Source organism: Protopterus annectens, chromosome 1.part2 (genome assembly GCF_019279795.1).
Source record: "Protopterus annectens isolate FY-2018-M chromosome 1.part2, PAN1.0, whole genome shotgun sequence".
Classification (NCBI taxonomy): Eukaryota; Metazoa; Chordata; order Ceratodontiformes; family Protopteridae; genus Protopterus; species Protopterus annectens.
Genome location: NC_056727.1, coordinates 637,123,027 through 637,135,027, shown reverse-complemented (window position 1 = coordinate 637,135,027; position 12,001 = coordinate 637,123,027). Strand labels below are relative to the sequence as shown.

The window sequence follows — 12,001 nt, the reverse complement described above, 5'->3', positions numbered from 1 at the left end:
ACCCCCCCAAGCCATCCAAAAACAGTAAGGCTCCATTCATGAAGAATTATGAGACTTTCAGGCATTAAGTGGTAACATACAGTTAAGTCTCAGAAAGACAGCAAACACTCAAAGGTGAAGGATTTTGGTCAAAGGTTCTCCCATTAAAGCTACGTAAGAAAATGGAAGACCAGAGAGATTTCCACAACTGAAACCAAGCAATAAAAAAACTTTTAGTTATGTACTCACCATAACTTCAGATGTTTGGGATCCATCTCGCCTACATTCTGAATGATGGGTTCGGAGCCGATCCCTCGGCTCCGACTCGGCACGCTTATGCCAAAGAGCGAAGTCTCTTATTGGCTGAGCTTACTATATCCCAGGATGCACCACTACCAGTCCCCCAGATCTAGTTTGTCCGCATACATGCACACATGCACGCCCTGCTTATATAACATCGTCAGATGAAACAAGATAAAACAGTAGAACTCAAAACCGTTCAATCTCTTCTGATCTCCAAGGCAGGGGGAAGGAGGGTGGTATTAGGAATGTAGGCGAGATGGATCCCAAACATCTGAAGTTATGGTGAGTACATAACTAAAAGATGTTATGTGATCCTATCTCGCCTACATTCTGAATGATGGGACAGCGTCCTAGCACCTGAATCCTGGGTGGCTCACTGGAAAACACTCCTGAGTACCGTGGAACCAAAAGATGCTCGTCCTTTAGATGCCACATCCAATTTGTAGTGGGAAATGAAAGTGTGCGGGTTGGACCAAGTAGCCGCAGCACAGATTTCCGATATAGCGAGCTTGGAATGAAAAGCTATAGAAGTAGCCATAGCTCTGGTAGAATGAGCTTTGATAGATGTTGTAAGTTGCTTATTCGAAGAAGAATAGGCCTGAGCTATGCAATCTCTGATCCATTTTGAGATAGTGGCTTTTGTGATGGTTTGTCCCAATTTATTATCTGAGAAGGACACAAACAACTGGTCTGACTTACTAAGTTGCTGAGTCCTGTCTAAATAGAAGCGTAATTGCCTGTGAACATCCAATTTATGGAGAGTGTATTCTGCTTCATTGGAGAATTTTGGAAAGAAAACTGGTAGCTCTAGAGATTGTTGAAGACAGAAACTAGAACAGACCTTTGGGACAAAGGATGGATTAGGCCTAAGTGATACTCTATCCTTGTGGAAAATCAAGTACGGTGGTTTAATAGACAGGGCTTGAAGCTCTGAAACTCTTCTTGCAGAAGTAATAGCCACTAAGAATGCCGTTTTCCAAGACAGATATTTTAACTCGCATGTAGCAGCCGGTTCGAAAGGGGAGATGTTAATGCGCCAAGCACTAAATCAAGATCCCACGGGGTGCAGGATGAAAAACTGGTGGTCTTAATAGACTCGCACCTTTAATGAACGTTTTGCATAGTCTGCTGCTCATCAAAGGAGGATCCGTGGATTCGTGGAATTTAGAGATAGCCGCTAGTTGGACTTTAATAGTTGAGACAGAAGATCCCTGATTAAACAGGGATGTTAAGAATTTCAAAACCTCTGGGACAGGAGCAGTGATAGGGTCTAAGCCCTTGAGTTGAGCCCAGATAGCAAACCTCTTCCACTTACTGAGGTACAATTTGTTAGTGGTGGGTTTGTGGGCCGAAGATAAAATGTGAACAACTTCCGGATCTAGTGTGTGCCTTCTAACTAAGGTCGGAAGTGGAGGAGCCAAGCTGTCAATTTCAAGGATTGAAGGGACTGATGCCAATGTCCCGACTGATGGATTAGCAAGTCCGGAATCAGGTCTAAGGTCCACGGATCGTCCACTGCATGCTTCTTTAGGTAAGGAAACCATATCTGACGAGGCCAGTATGGGGCAATCAGAATCATTAAAGACCCCAGTTGAGAAGCTTTCTGAATAACTTTGGGAAGAAGTGGAATTGGAGGAAAGGCATAAAGTAGCCCTGTTGGCCAAGGTTGTGCTAGAGCATCCATGGCTGGTACTTCTTGATGTGGGATCAAGGAGAAGAACCTTTGGCACTTGGCGTTTTGTGGAGTTGCAAATAGGTCGCAGCACGGCGTCCCCCATCTCTTGAAAACCTGGGCTGCTACTGTGCGGTTTAGAGACCATTCGTGAGGAGAGAATTGTCCTGCTTAATTTGTCCGCCAATACATTTGACTTTCCCGGGATGTGGGTCGCTACCAAGAAACGGTTGGTAGCTACAGCCCATTCCCACACTCTCATGGCCTCTCTGCAAAGGGGTGATCTGGTCCCTCCTTGTTTGTTCAGATACCAGACCACCGACATGTTGTCTGTGTGGATGGCGATGATGCCCTGAGGAAGAAACTTGTGTAAGGCCTGCAGGGATAGAAGTACAGCCCTCATCAACACGTTGATGTGGAGAAGAGCTTCGTCTGGAAGCCAGGAGCCCTGAACTAGCCTGCCCAGACAATGCCCCCCCCACCCTATCTGGGAGGCATCTGTAGTCAGGGTAACCACTGGAGGGGGGAGAACAAAGGGTTTCCCTTGATCCAAGTTGGATGTCTGAAGCCACCAGCGCAGGTCCCTTTTGCATATTTCCGTAATCATGATGTGATGATTGAGGGGAAGATCCTGAAAGGACCATTGAGTTGACAAGAGCCACTGAAGAATCCTCATGTGTAATCTTGCTAGAGGAACTAAAAGAACTGTGGCAGACATTGAGCCTAAAACCTGTAGAACCATCCTGGCTGGGGCTTTGGATCTCGAGATCAGAGCTTGACCTTGGCCCTGTAAAGTTCGGATCCTTTCGGCAGGAAGAAAGACGCGCATCAATCTTGAGTCTATCTCTGCTCCTATAAACTTTATGCGTTGAGAGGGCAGCAAGACAGACTTTGACCAATTGAATGTAATCCCCAGGAAACACCCAGGAGATGGTGGCTTTGAGGTTGTCCATTAGTAGATGCCTGGTGGTGGCAGTCAGGAGCCAGTCGTCGAGATAGGGAAACACTTGGAATCCAAGACTTCTCAGGTGAGCCGTCACTACTGCCAAACACTTGGTGAACACCCTGGGGCTGTGGTGAGACCAAAGGGCAGAGCGCAAAATTGGTAATGACTGACTCCCAGGCTGAAGCGCAGATACCTTCTGGGCGCCTGATGTATCGGTATGTGATAGTAGGCGTCCTTGAGGTCTATGGAGCACATCAAACATCCTTCTCCAATAATGGGAGAATGGATTGTAACGTGACCATTCGGAATTTGGATTTCGTGACGGATTGGTTCAGTGTGCTGAGATCCAATATTGGCCTCAGGTCCCCTGTCTTTTGGCACTAAAAGAACCTGGAGTAATTTCCTGATCCGATCTGGTCTGTGGGGACCGGTTGGATGACTCCTTTCCTAGCAGCTTTAAAGCTTCTGCGGCTGCTATTTCCCTTTGACTGGGTGGTGGGTCCGGGATTCTCTTGGACGGTGGGGTGAGTATGTGAATGGGATGGTGTAACCTCCGGCAATGATCCGAAGCACCCATCTGTCCTGAGTGATTGACTCCCAGGCTTTTAGGTGCTTGGCAACGACACCCGACTGGCTCGAGCAGCACAGCCGGGCAATCCCTCATGACGTGTGGGAGGCTGAAGAGCCACGAAAGGACTCGCGGTCTCCAGAATTGCGGGCCCTCTGCCGCCTCTGGGACGGCGTCTCCTGAAAAATTTCCCGTCCTCTGCCTCTGGACGGGAATCTTCCTGCTGTTGGGAGAAAAACTTGCGAGATTTGAACCACATTTTCCCCTCCTTTAGCCTTGGGGTAAGGCCGAAAGGGAGTGGAATAACGGGCACCTACGGCAGATAAAGTTTTTCCCTCTTGCTCACAGCGGTAAGGGTGTCTTTCACCTTGGGTCCAAACAATGAGGACCCATCAAAGGGAGCGTCGGCGAAGGAAGATTTGAAGGCCTCCAAACTGACACAAGCGGAGCCAGGCTTGTCTCACGAGAGCCACGCCTGTGCCTGCCGCTCTACCGCCCCTTCGGCCGCATAGGAAATGAGCCTCATGGACGAGTTAGAAATTGACGTAAGGATAGCCAACTGAGAGCTAACCGACTGGGCTAGCTGCTCAGGTAGGTTACCCGAGAGGGAATCTGACAACTCCTTGACCAGATCCCTCTGAAGCCTGGTAAAATGTGCCAAATAATTCAGAGACCTTAAGGTAAAGGCCGCTGAAGTCAGGGTGCGCTTCCATCTGTCCATACTCCTAGACTCCTTAATAGGAGGATGGGCGGATGTTGAAGCCTGTGCCACGTCCTGTTGTGTAGCAGATGCCACCACCATGGCATCTACAGCCACGCCTTTAGTAAGGAACTCCTTCTCGGGGAGCAGACAAAAATTTATTTGGACGAGAAGGACTGGTTCCACGGTATCTGGATGTTCTACGCCCTTCGACAAACTAAATCCAGAAGCTCGTCAAGGCGGAGACACCCAGCAAGCGGACGGCTGAGCTCCAAAGGCCTTGAGGAGCACTGACTCGTCCGCAGAGGGGTTTGGATATCCAGCCGCCTCGTTGTTTGAGGATCTCTAAGATGTCTGCAAATGAGACATCATCCGAGGCGACTTCGGGACCCCTCTGCATCATCCATATCAGTGTCTGATGTAATAGACTCGGGGAGTCCACGTGCTTCCTCTTGCACGATCTCTTCCTTGGGGTTCCTCTGAAGACAACTCAAGAACCCTCAGGAGGAGGAACCCCACTGGGGTAACCTCAGGCCTCGGGCTCCGCTGGTTACAGACAGGGGACTGCCAAAGACCCAGTCTCCACGCCCAGGAAGGTGCCGGTAAAGCCGGAGAGATGGAAGAGGACTTGGCCAAGGCACTCCTCATGGCCCTGAAAGCCGGACCCCAGAATCCTGGGAGTGTCCGGTCTCGAGCCGTGATAGCCGACGGAAGTCCCGCAGCTGAAGCACCGAGGGGAGGCTTGGAACCGAAGCATAGGTCCCAAACATCACCCCGGGTCCAGCCGAAGTCCAGCGTACCAAACTCGGACCCGAAGGCCCGGGTTGGAGTAAGGGTCGGAGCTGACCCTGAGATCTCCACGGCTCCAACAGCACCTGCTCCGGCGGAGCCGAAGCAGTCGGAGGAGGAATGGCAATGGGGTGGGCCAAGGTCATCGGCTCCGAAGCCAACTGGGTCGGAACCAAACAAATTTTTGGAAGACTGGGGACTGGAACAGTCTTTGGAGCACCCTGTCTATATCAGAATCCGACATTCTCGAAGACCGAGAGGAAACAGAACGGGTTCGAAGGCCTCTCCATCGGCCCCAAAGGGCTAGGGGACCGCTCGGCGACTCGATGAGTATCGGCGCCGAGGGAATACTCACACCAGATTCCATCGGTGCCGAGGTAGACTTCGGCGCCGAGGAGGAAGTGTCTGAGCGGGCGATCCTTGTCGGCTCCGAGAGCAGCGGAGCCGACGAAGGTGACCCGCCTCTCGATGCCCCAGCCATCGGCTCCGAAGCCAGAGGAGTCGATACTGGTGGCATCGAGGCAGACCGTTCCGACCTCGGCTCCGAAGTCTTTGGAGCCGAAGGAGAGGCCTGCCTAGGTCTCTTGGCAGTCGGATCCGACGGACTGGTCGGAACCGAAGCCCTTTTCTTTTTGGCTGGAGCAGGAGAGGATGCCAAGGCTTCTTCAAAGGAAGGTTTAATTAACCCCTTAAGAATCAATTTATTTTTCCTCTCCTGGAGGACCCTTGAGGAAAAAGCGTGACATACGCTGCATGACTCCTGCAAGTGCTTTGCCCCTAGACAATATACACAGAGCGAATGATCGTCTGTGATAGACATTTTGAAACCACATTTCGAACATTTTTTAAAGCCCGAAGGCCTAGGAGTTTGAGACATGATGTTAAACAATTCTAGTACTTTTGACAGGAAAGTAAACAACTATCAATGTACTGATGATAAATTTAAGCTCACAGTTATAGCTTAACGCAAACACTTCCTGAAAATGACAGGGAACTCTAAACAACTAAGATTACTGAGACCCTGTGAAGTTTTAACAGGTTGACAGTCCGGGAAGGCCCTGGATGGAGGGCGAAAACAAACTCAACCCAATCACACACAAAATTTTCAATCCAGAGGCGCACAAAGAAGCGATAGCCGTTAAAACAGCTTTTGTGACCAAAAAACAGCAAAAACTGACAGAAAAGTTAGTTAATAAAAACTACTCAGCCCAGCCAGCTCGAGACCACGTCTTCGCAGGGAAGCGGCAAACGAGATCTGGGGGACTGGTAGTGGTGCATCCTGGGATATAGTAAGCTCAGCCAATAAGAGACTTCGCTCTTTGGCATAAGCGTGCCGAGTCGGAGCCGAGGGATCGGCTCCGAACCCATCATTCAGAATGTAGGCGAGATAGGATCACATAACATCGTATTTTTCACGGTACAGCTCCTAAGCTCAAACAGCAATTTCAGACTTCAAAAGCTGAACAATTACGTATTACACACCAAAGACAATGGAAGCAATGAACACTTCAACTTTCAAAAGTAAAAGATGTCTTCATACTATATTCCAGGAACACTTTGTTTTCTTTCCTCCACAGAGATGTTTCCATTTTCATTTCAAACTCATTTTTCGGAGTATACGACATGATGGGCAAAAGTCATTTAAAAAGACACTAGCTTACAGAAAAAACATCTTTCAAATGAATACCTCTACAGTGTTTACAATTTACCTTAACACCCTGTAATACTGTCAGATTTCAAGGAAGGGCCTTTAGAACAGTTGCTCAAAATCATTCACTTTCCGTTATCCTGAGCTCGAGGAATTTTTATTAAAGACTCAGCTCGAAAACAGCGGTCCTATGTCACTCAAACTTCTCAGATGTTCTTATCACTCTGATACTGACCAAGACAGCTTTTTATAACTTTACCCTTAAGTAACGAAACCAGGATTTGCTTCAACATGTGCTCCATCTAAGCTGCAAAATAAACACCAAATACTGGCTAAGCCCAACACCCGTACACCTTCATAATGGCCTCACACATGTATAAACATTAAAAAAAATAGATCAATGCCAACAATTTTACAGCTGCAACGACTGTATTCTAAACGCAAGTACTATCTCACTGCTACGCCTGAAAGAGTCTCATGCATATATACCTGCAATAATAGCAACGGGACAGACATCCGAGAAGGAGAAAAACAGCAAAACAGGCTTATGTAGTTCATCTAAATGTAACTGCAGTAAAGCTAAAATTTATTTTAACAGGAAACTTCAATCTGTCAATTTCTTCAGATTTTTTCAGTGTACAATATAAACAGTCACACAGAAGAATGCACTTAAAATGTGTATCCTACCATTCTGTCGCAAGGAATTTGATGACGACTGTCCCTATGACAAATCCATTTTCATTCATTACTTTCTCTCCACATGCAGTCTTTTCAGCAAAATCTGTAAAATAATCTCAAACCAGTTTTCCTACTTCAACAGCTTTACAGCCCAAATTAAGGGTATGATTACACAACTTGAAAATCTACATTTCTCAACCACCTTCTTTCTTCCATGACATATTGGCATTCAGAGATAACCAGACTCTGAAGCTGGAGTTATCGGGCATATATTTGAAGGTTGCTATTTTCATGATATGTACACTCCCAAAGAGAATAAAAGCCATACCTTTCTGTCCTATACATGACTTGACAACTTCATTGTGCGAGATGAGCTATGGCAATGTCCCGCACTATAATCCTTCAAGGATAGTTTCATTCATAAACACGTATCTCTCTACTTTACTGCCACCATCTTTCCCTTAAATGTTATTCTGACTGAATTAAGATGATTCTATCTTCTTTTCAAGACACTGCTGTCAGGTTTCCTTCCCTTCACGAGAACTCATACCATTGAATCAAATGAAGCAGAAGAATTGAATCTGAAAGGAAAAAAGAACCAAGCCAAAACCAAAGATACAATCTCACCCACTAATTCTCACCTTATTAATCACACAGTACTAATCAAATGAACGATTTTAACCTTTTATAACACTTTTCGTCAAGTATACACTAATACCTCTAAAGGAATGCTGACACATCTTCCGACAAGTCACCAAGGATGTAATTTTAACTCGGGGGACACTTCTGAATAATCTGAATGTCACTCCTTTCTTCTTCTAACAGTTCTTCATTTCACAACTTCTTTTTTGCTGTAAAATCTCTTGGCATAGCTTGAAGTAATGGCAGGAATGGCATTCCGACAATGACTAACCTGTCACTTCCGATGAAAGAAAACGAATACACACAAGCACAACTATTATCAATATCAGTTATCCTAACAGTGCTGCCACCCTAAACCACAAAAAGAACTACAAATCAATAAATGCAATGCAAAATGGCTCACTGAATCACACACAGCCTTCACAAAAATGAAAAATACAATAACCAATGTAAAAATAAAACAACATGTTTTGAGTCTTACTTGTTAGAACAATGTTGAATTAATATGAAAAGGCCTCAGCTTAATCAAGGTTTCAAAGTCGAAGCACCTTCTGATCATTCACTTTGATGCAGGGTCTGTCTTCTTTTGCGGAAAGACCAATTTTTATGATACTGACTCGAAAGGGTATGTATGACGTGTAACCCAGCCACTCAAGACAAGTGTCCACAACCAGAGAACTAACCTCACCAGATGGAATTTGTCGCACTTCTTTAGGCCGTCACAACTCTGAAATGCAATTAAAATTCAACTTCATGATCATAGCCCTAAGTGGTTCTCGTCATTCTATCGCAGCTGCAAAGGTAGTTCACTTACCTTTGAAAGTATATGCAAAAACAGGACACAGACGTTACATTACTTTTCATTCTTTCTGCCCAAGGCCCTTAATCTTCCAGGTTAACAGCACAACTACCTTCTAAGGTATCGCAACAATCCTGCAAGATATTTGTTATCCCAAAATTTTGATCACTAAACCTCAGTAACCTAAGAAAAGAAAGAAATATTCCACAGAATCCCTACACTTCATTGTAGAATGTTATCAGGTCACACAAAGCAGTCTGACAAGAAACTCACTACAAGTTGCAAAGTTATAAGCCAAAAGCTCCACCAATTAAAATAGTACCACTTAAACATTTTCACTGAATGTGCCACAGGGCACAGAGAAAGTGCACTATGACTATTTTTCAGAGTTTAACAATGGAAACTATGCATCTTGTATGAAAACTGTAGCCACAAAGATTTTTCAAAGTAACTCTACTTCTGCAAATACAGAAAGGATTTCAAGTTCATTTCTTGCATCAAATGAGGTAAAATAAAAAACGCGAAAAGAAAAACAAACTATAAACATAACTTTACAAAGCAAATCCCAGGCAGACAATCTGGGAAACTAAAAAAATTTCAACACCCCTTGTTGGCCTTAAATCCAACATACAACACTTCTGTTCCTTGATTCTAAATGGCTGTGAAAGGTTAGCAACATACCAGAAACTACACTTCAACAGAGAACTTCCTTATCCCACAGACATTCCAGGCACACGTTTTTGGCTTCCTAGTCCTCCTGGGGACATCTCTTTTTAACTGTGTTCTTCAACTATGGCATATGCAACCTGCATGAAATGTGGGTCAGCTGGAAAAGATAATCAAAAACAGTTAAGGAGAATACCCCCCTCCCACCAAATGAAAACTATTCCGAACAAATGTCATGTTGTACTCCTCCCACTGATACACAGCTGGACCAGAAAAATGAAATTCCACATATTTTTCTCAGCTATTTTAAATAGACACAGACAGTTCTCTAGAGCAAATATATTTTATGAAAATCTTACCCACTTCTTCAAACAGATGTTGCTCGGATCACTCTCTTCACGTACTTACTTTCTTCCCAAACACCATCCTTTGAAACAGTCTAAAAAGATAATCGAAACGAGACAAAGAATCCTACCTCTTCAAAATAAAGCCCCAAATTATCAGTAGCCCTTCACCACCGCATTTATAACCTTAGATTCTTGATAGTTAAGTATTAAGCTGAACTGATGGCCGAAGAAACTGGCAAACATTTGGGAATTTATACTACAACATGCATTTCAAGACTGGCCTACAAGGATTACATCACTAACGCGGTTTGAAAAATATTTTGACTTTCCTGTAGAGTGCTCGTCACTACAACTAATCGTTAAAGACCATTCTTATGACGGACTCTTCTGCACCATGCACAACAGAATGCAATAAAATCCCTTTCCACTCTGCATCCAACCAAGACATGTCTGAAAGAGAGAAAAAGAAGGTACAAGGACATCACACAGAAATCCTCAAGTCATTTCTCCATGAAACTACTGAGTTATGAGGTGTTCTGTCAAAGGCCACTACAAACCTTTACAGGCTTATCACACACATGCTCAAATTCAATGCAACTGATGGCAACCTTTTGGCAGCAAAGTTTTCTCTTCCACTTGCTCTCCTCCATACTCAACATACTTTGCTCATTTACTCTGAGCACATTCTAAGAAGAAAACTAAAAATTAGTGGACAGATCATCTGTCATTTCATTGAGAACCACCAGAACTTGCTATGCTATAGCACATTCTCAGAAGTATTAACACTTTTTAGCATTTCTGGCCCTTAACAGGTATACCACAAAACCAACGATATGTCCTGCACGTTACAATGTACAAAAGTTAATTACAGGTATTTGATTTAAATGCTTGCACGACAGACAGAACATAGTAAGACTGCAAATAAGAACTACAAAATGTTAACCACCTCACTTTTACGTGCAAATTTGAAATAAATCTCCACAACCATGTCTCTAATAAAGCTGTCAAAACCATAGCGTATTCCAGCCTCCAGCTTCATCTGTTTCATAATTCTGATGCTGGAAGGGAAATGTAAAGGCCCCTTCTTTTCTACCACTTGTTCCCATGTACAGAAAGTCTTTCAGAAACAGCAGCGAAAAGCTGTCAGTCACTTCTGCCATAACAAAACTTTCACTCCAAAAATTCACTCAGCCATCCAAAAACAGTAAGGCTACATTCATGGAGATTTATGAGATTTTCAGGCATTAAGTGGTAACATACAGTAAAGTCTCAGAAAGCCAGCAAACACTCAAAGGTGAAGGAGTTTGGTCATAACTTTCTCCCATTAAAACTATGTAAGAAAATGGAAGACTAGAGAGATTTCCACAACTGAAACCAAGCAATAAAAAAAAGACGTCTTTTTCATGGTACAGCTCCTAAGCCCAAACAGCAATTTCAGACTTCAAAAGCTGAACAATTTTGTATTACACCAAAGAAAATGGAGGCAATTATTTGAACACTTCAACTTTCAAAAGTAAAAGATGTCTTCATACTATATTCCAGGAACACTTTGTTTTCTTTTCTCCACACAGATGTTTCCAGTTTCATTTCACTCATTTTTCGGAGTATACGACATGATGGGCAAAAATCATTTAAAAAAAGACACTAGCTTACAGAAAAAAACATCTTTCAAATGAATACCTCTACAATGTTTACAATTTACCTTAATACCCTGTAATGCTGACAGATTTCAAGGAAGGACCTTTAGAACAGTTGCTCAAAATCATTCCCTTTCTGTTATCCTGAGCTCGAGGAATTTTCATTAAAGACTCAGCTCGTAAACAGCGGTCTTATGTCACTCAAACTTCTCAGATGGTCTTATCACTCTGATCTTGACCAGGACAGCTTTTTATAACTTTACCCTTAAGTAACGAAACCAGGATTTGTGTCAACAAGTGCTCAATCTAAGCTGCAAAATAAACACCAAATACTGGCTAAGCCCAACACTTGTACAACTTCATAATGGCCTCACACATGTATAAACATTAAAAAAAATAAATTAATGCAACAATTTTACAGCTGTAACTACTGTATTCCAAACACAAGTACTATCTCACTGCTAGGTCTGAAAGTCTCAGGCATATATACCTTCAATAATAGCAACGGGACAGACATCCGATAAGGAGAAAAACAGCAAAACAGGCTTATGTAGTTCATCTAAATGTAACTGCAGTTAAGCTAAAAATTATTTTAACAGGAAACTTCAATCTGTCAATTTCTTCATA

At 43.8% G+C, this 12,001-nt stretch overlaps 1 long non-coding RNA gene across 3 annotated transcripts in view; it reads right to left on the bottom strand.

Moving 5' to 3' along the window:
- LOC122790554 overlaps window positions 1-10,923 on the bottom strand; it is a 173,446-nt gene extending 162,523 nt beyond the window's left edge. Inside the window, exons 1-2 of one of the 3 annotated variants that reach the window (XR_006363029.1) lie at window positions 8,740-10,923; window positions 8,407-8,652 (exon numbers count right to left, since the gene is read on the bottom strand). This is a non-coding gene — a long non-coding RNA (uncharacterized LOC122790554). Of the gene's footprint in view, window positions 1-8,406 lie in introns of all 3 variants that reach the window. The other 2 variants (XR_006363030.1, XR_006363028.1) reach the window with 2 other exon arrangements.
- Window positions 10,924-12,001: the final 1,078 nt, after the last annotated feature.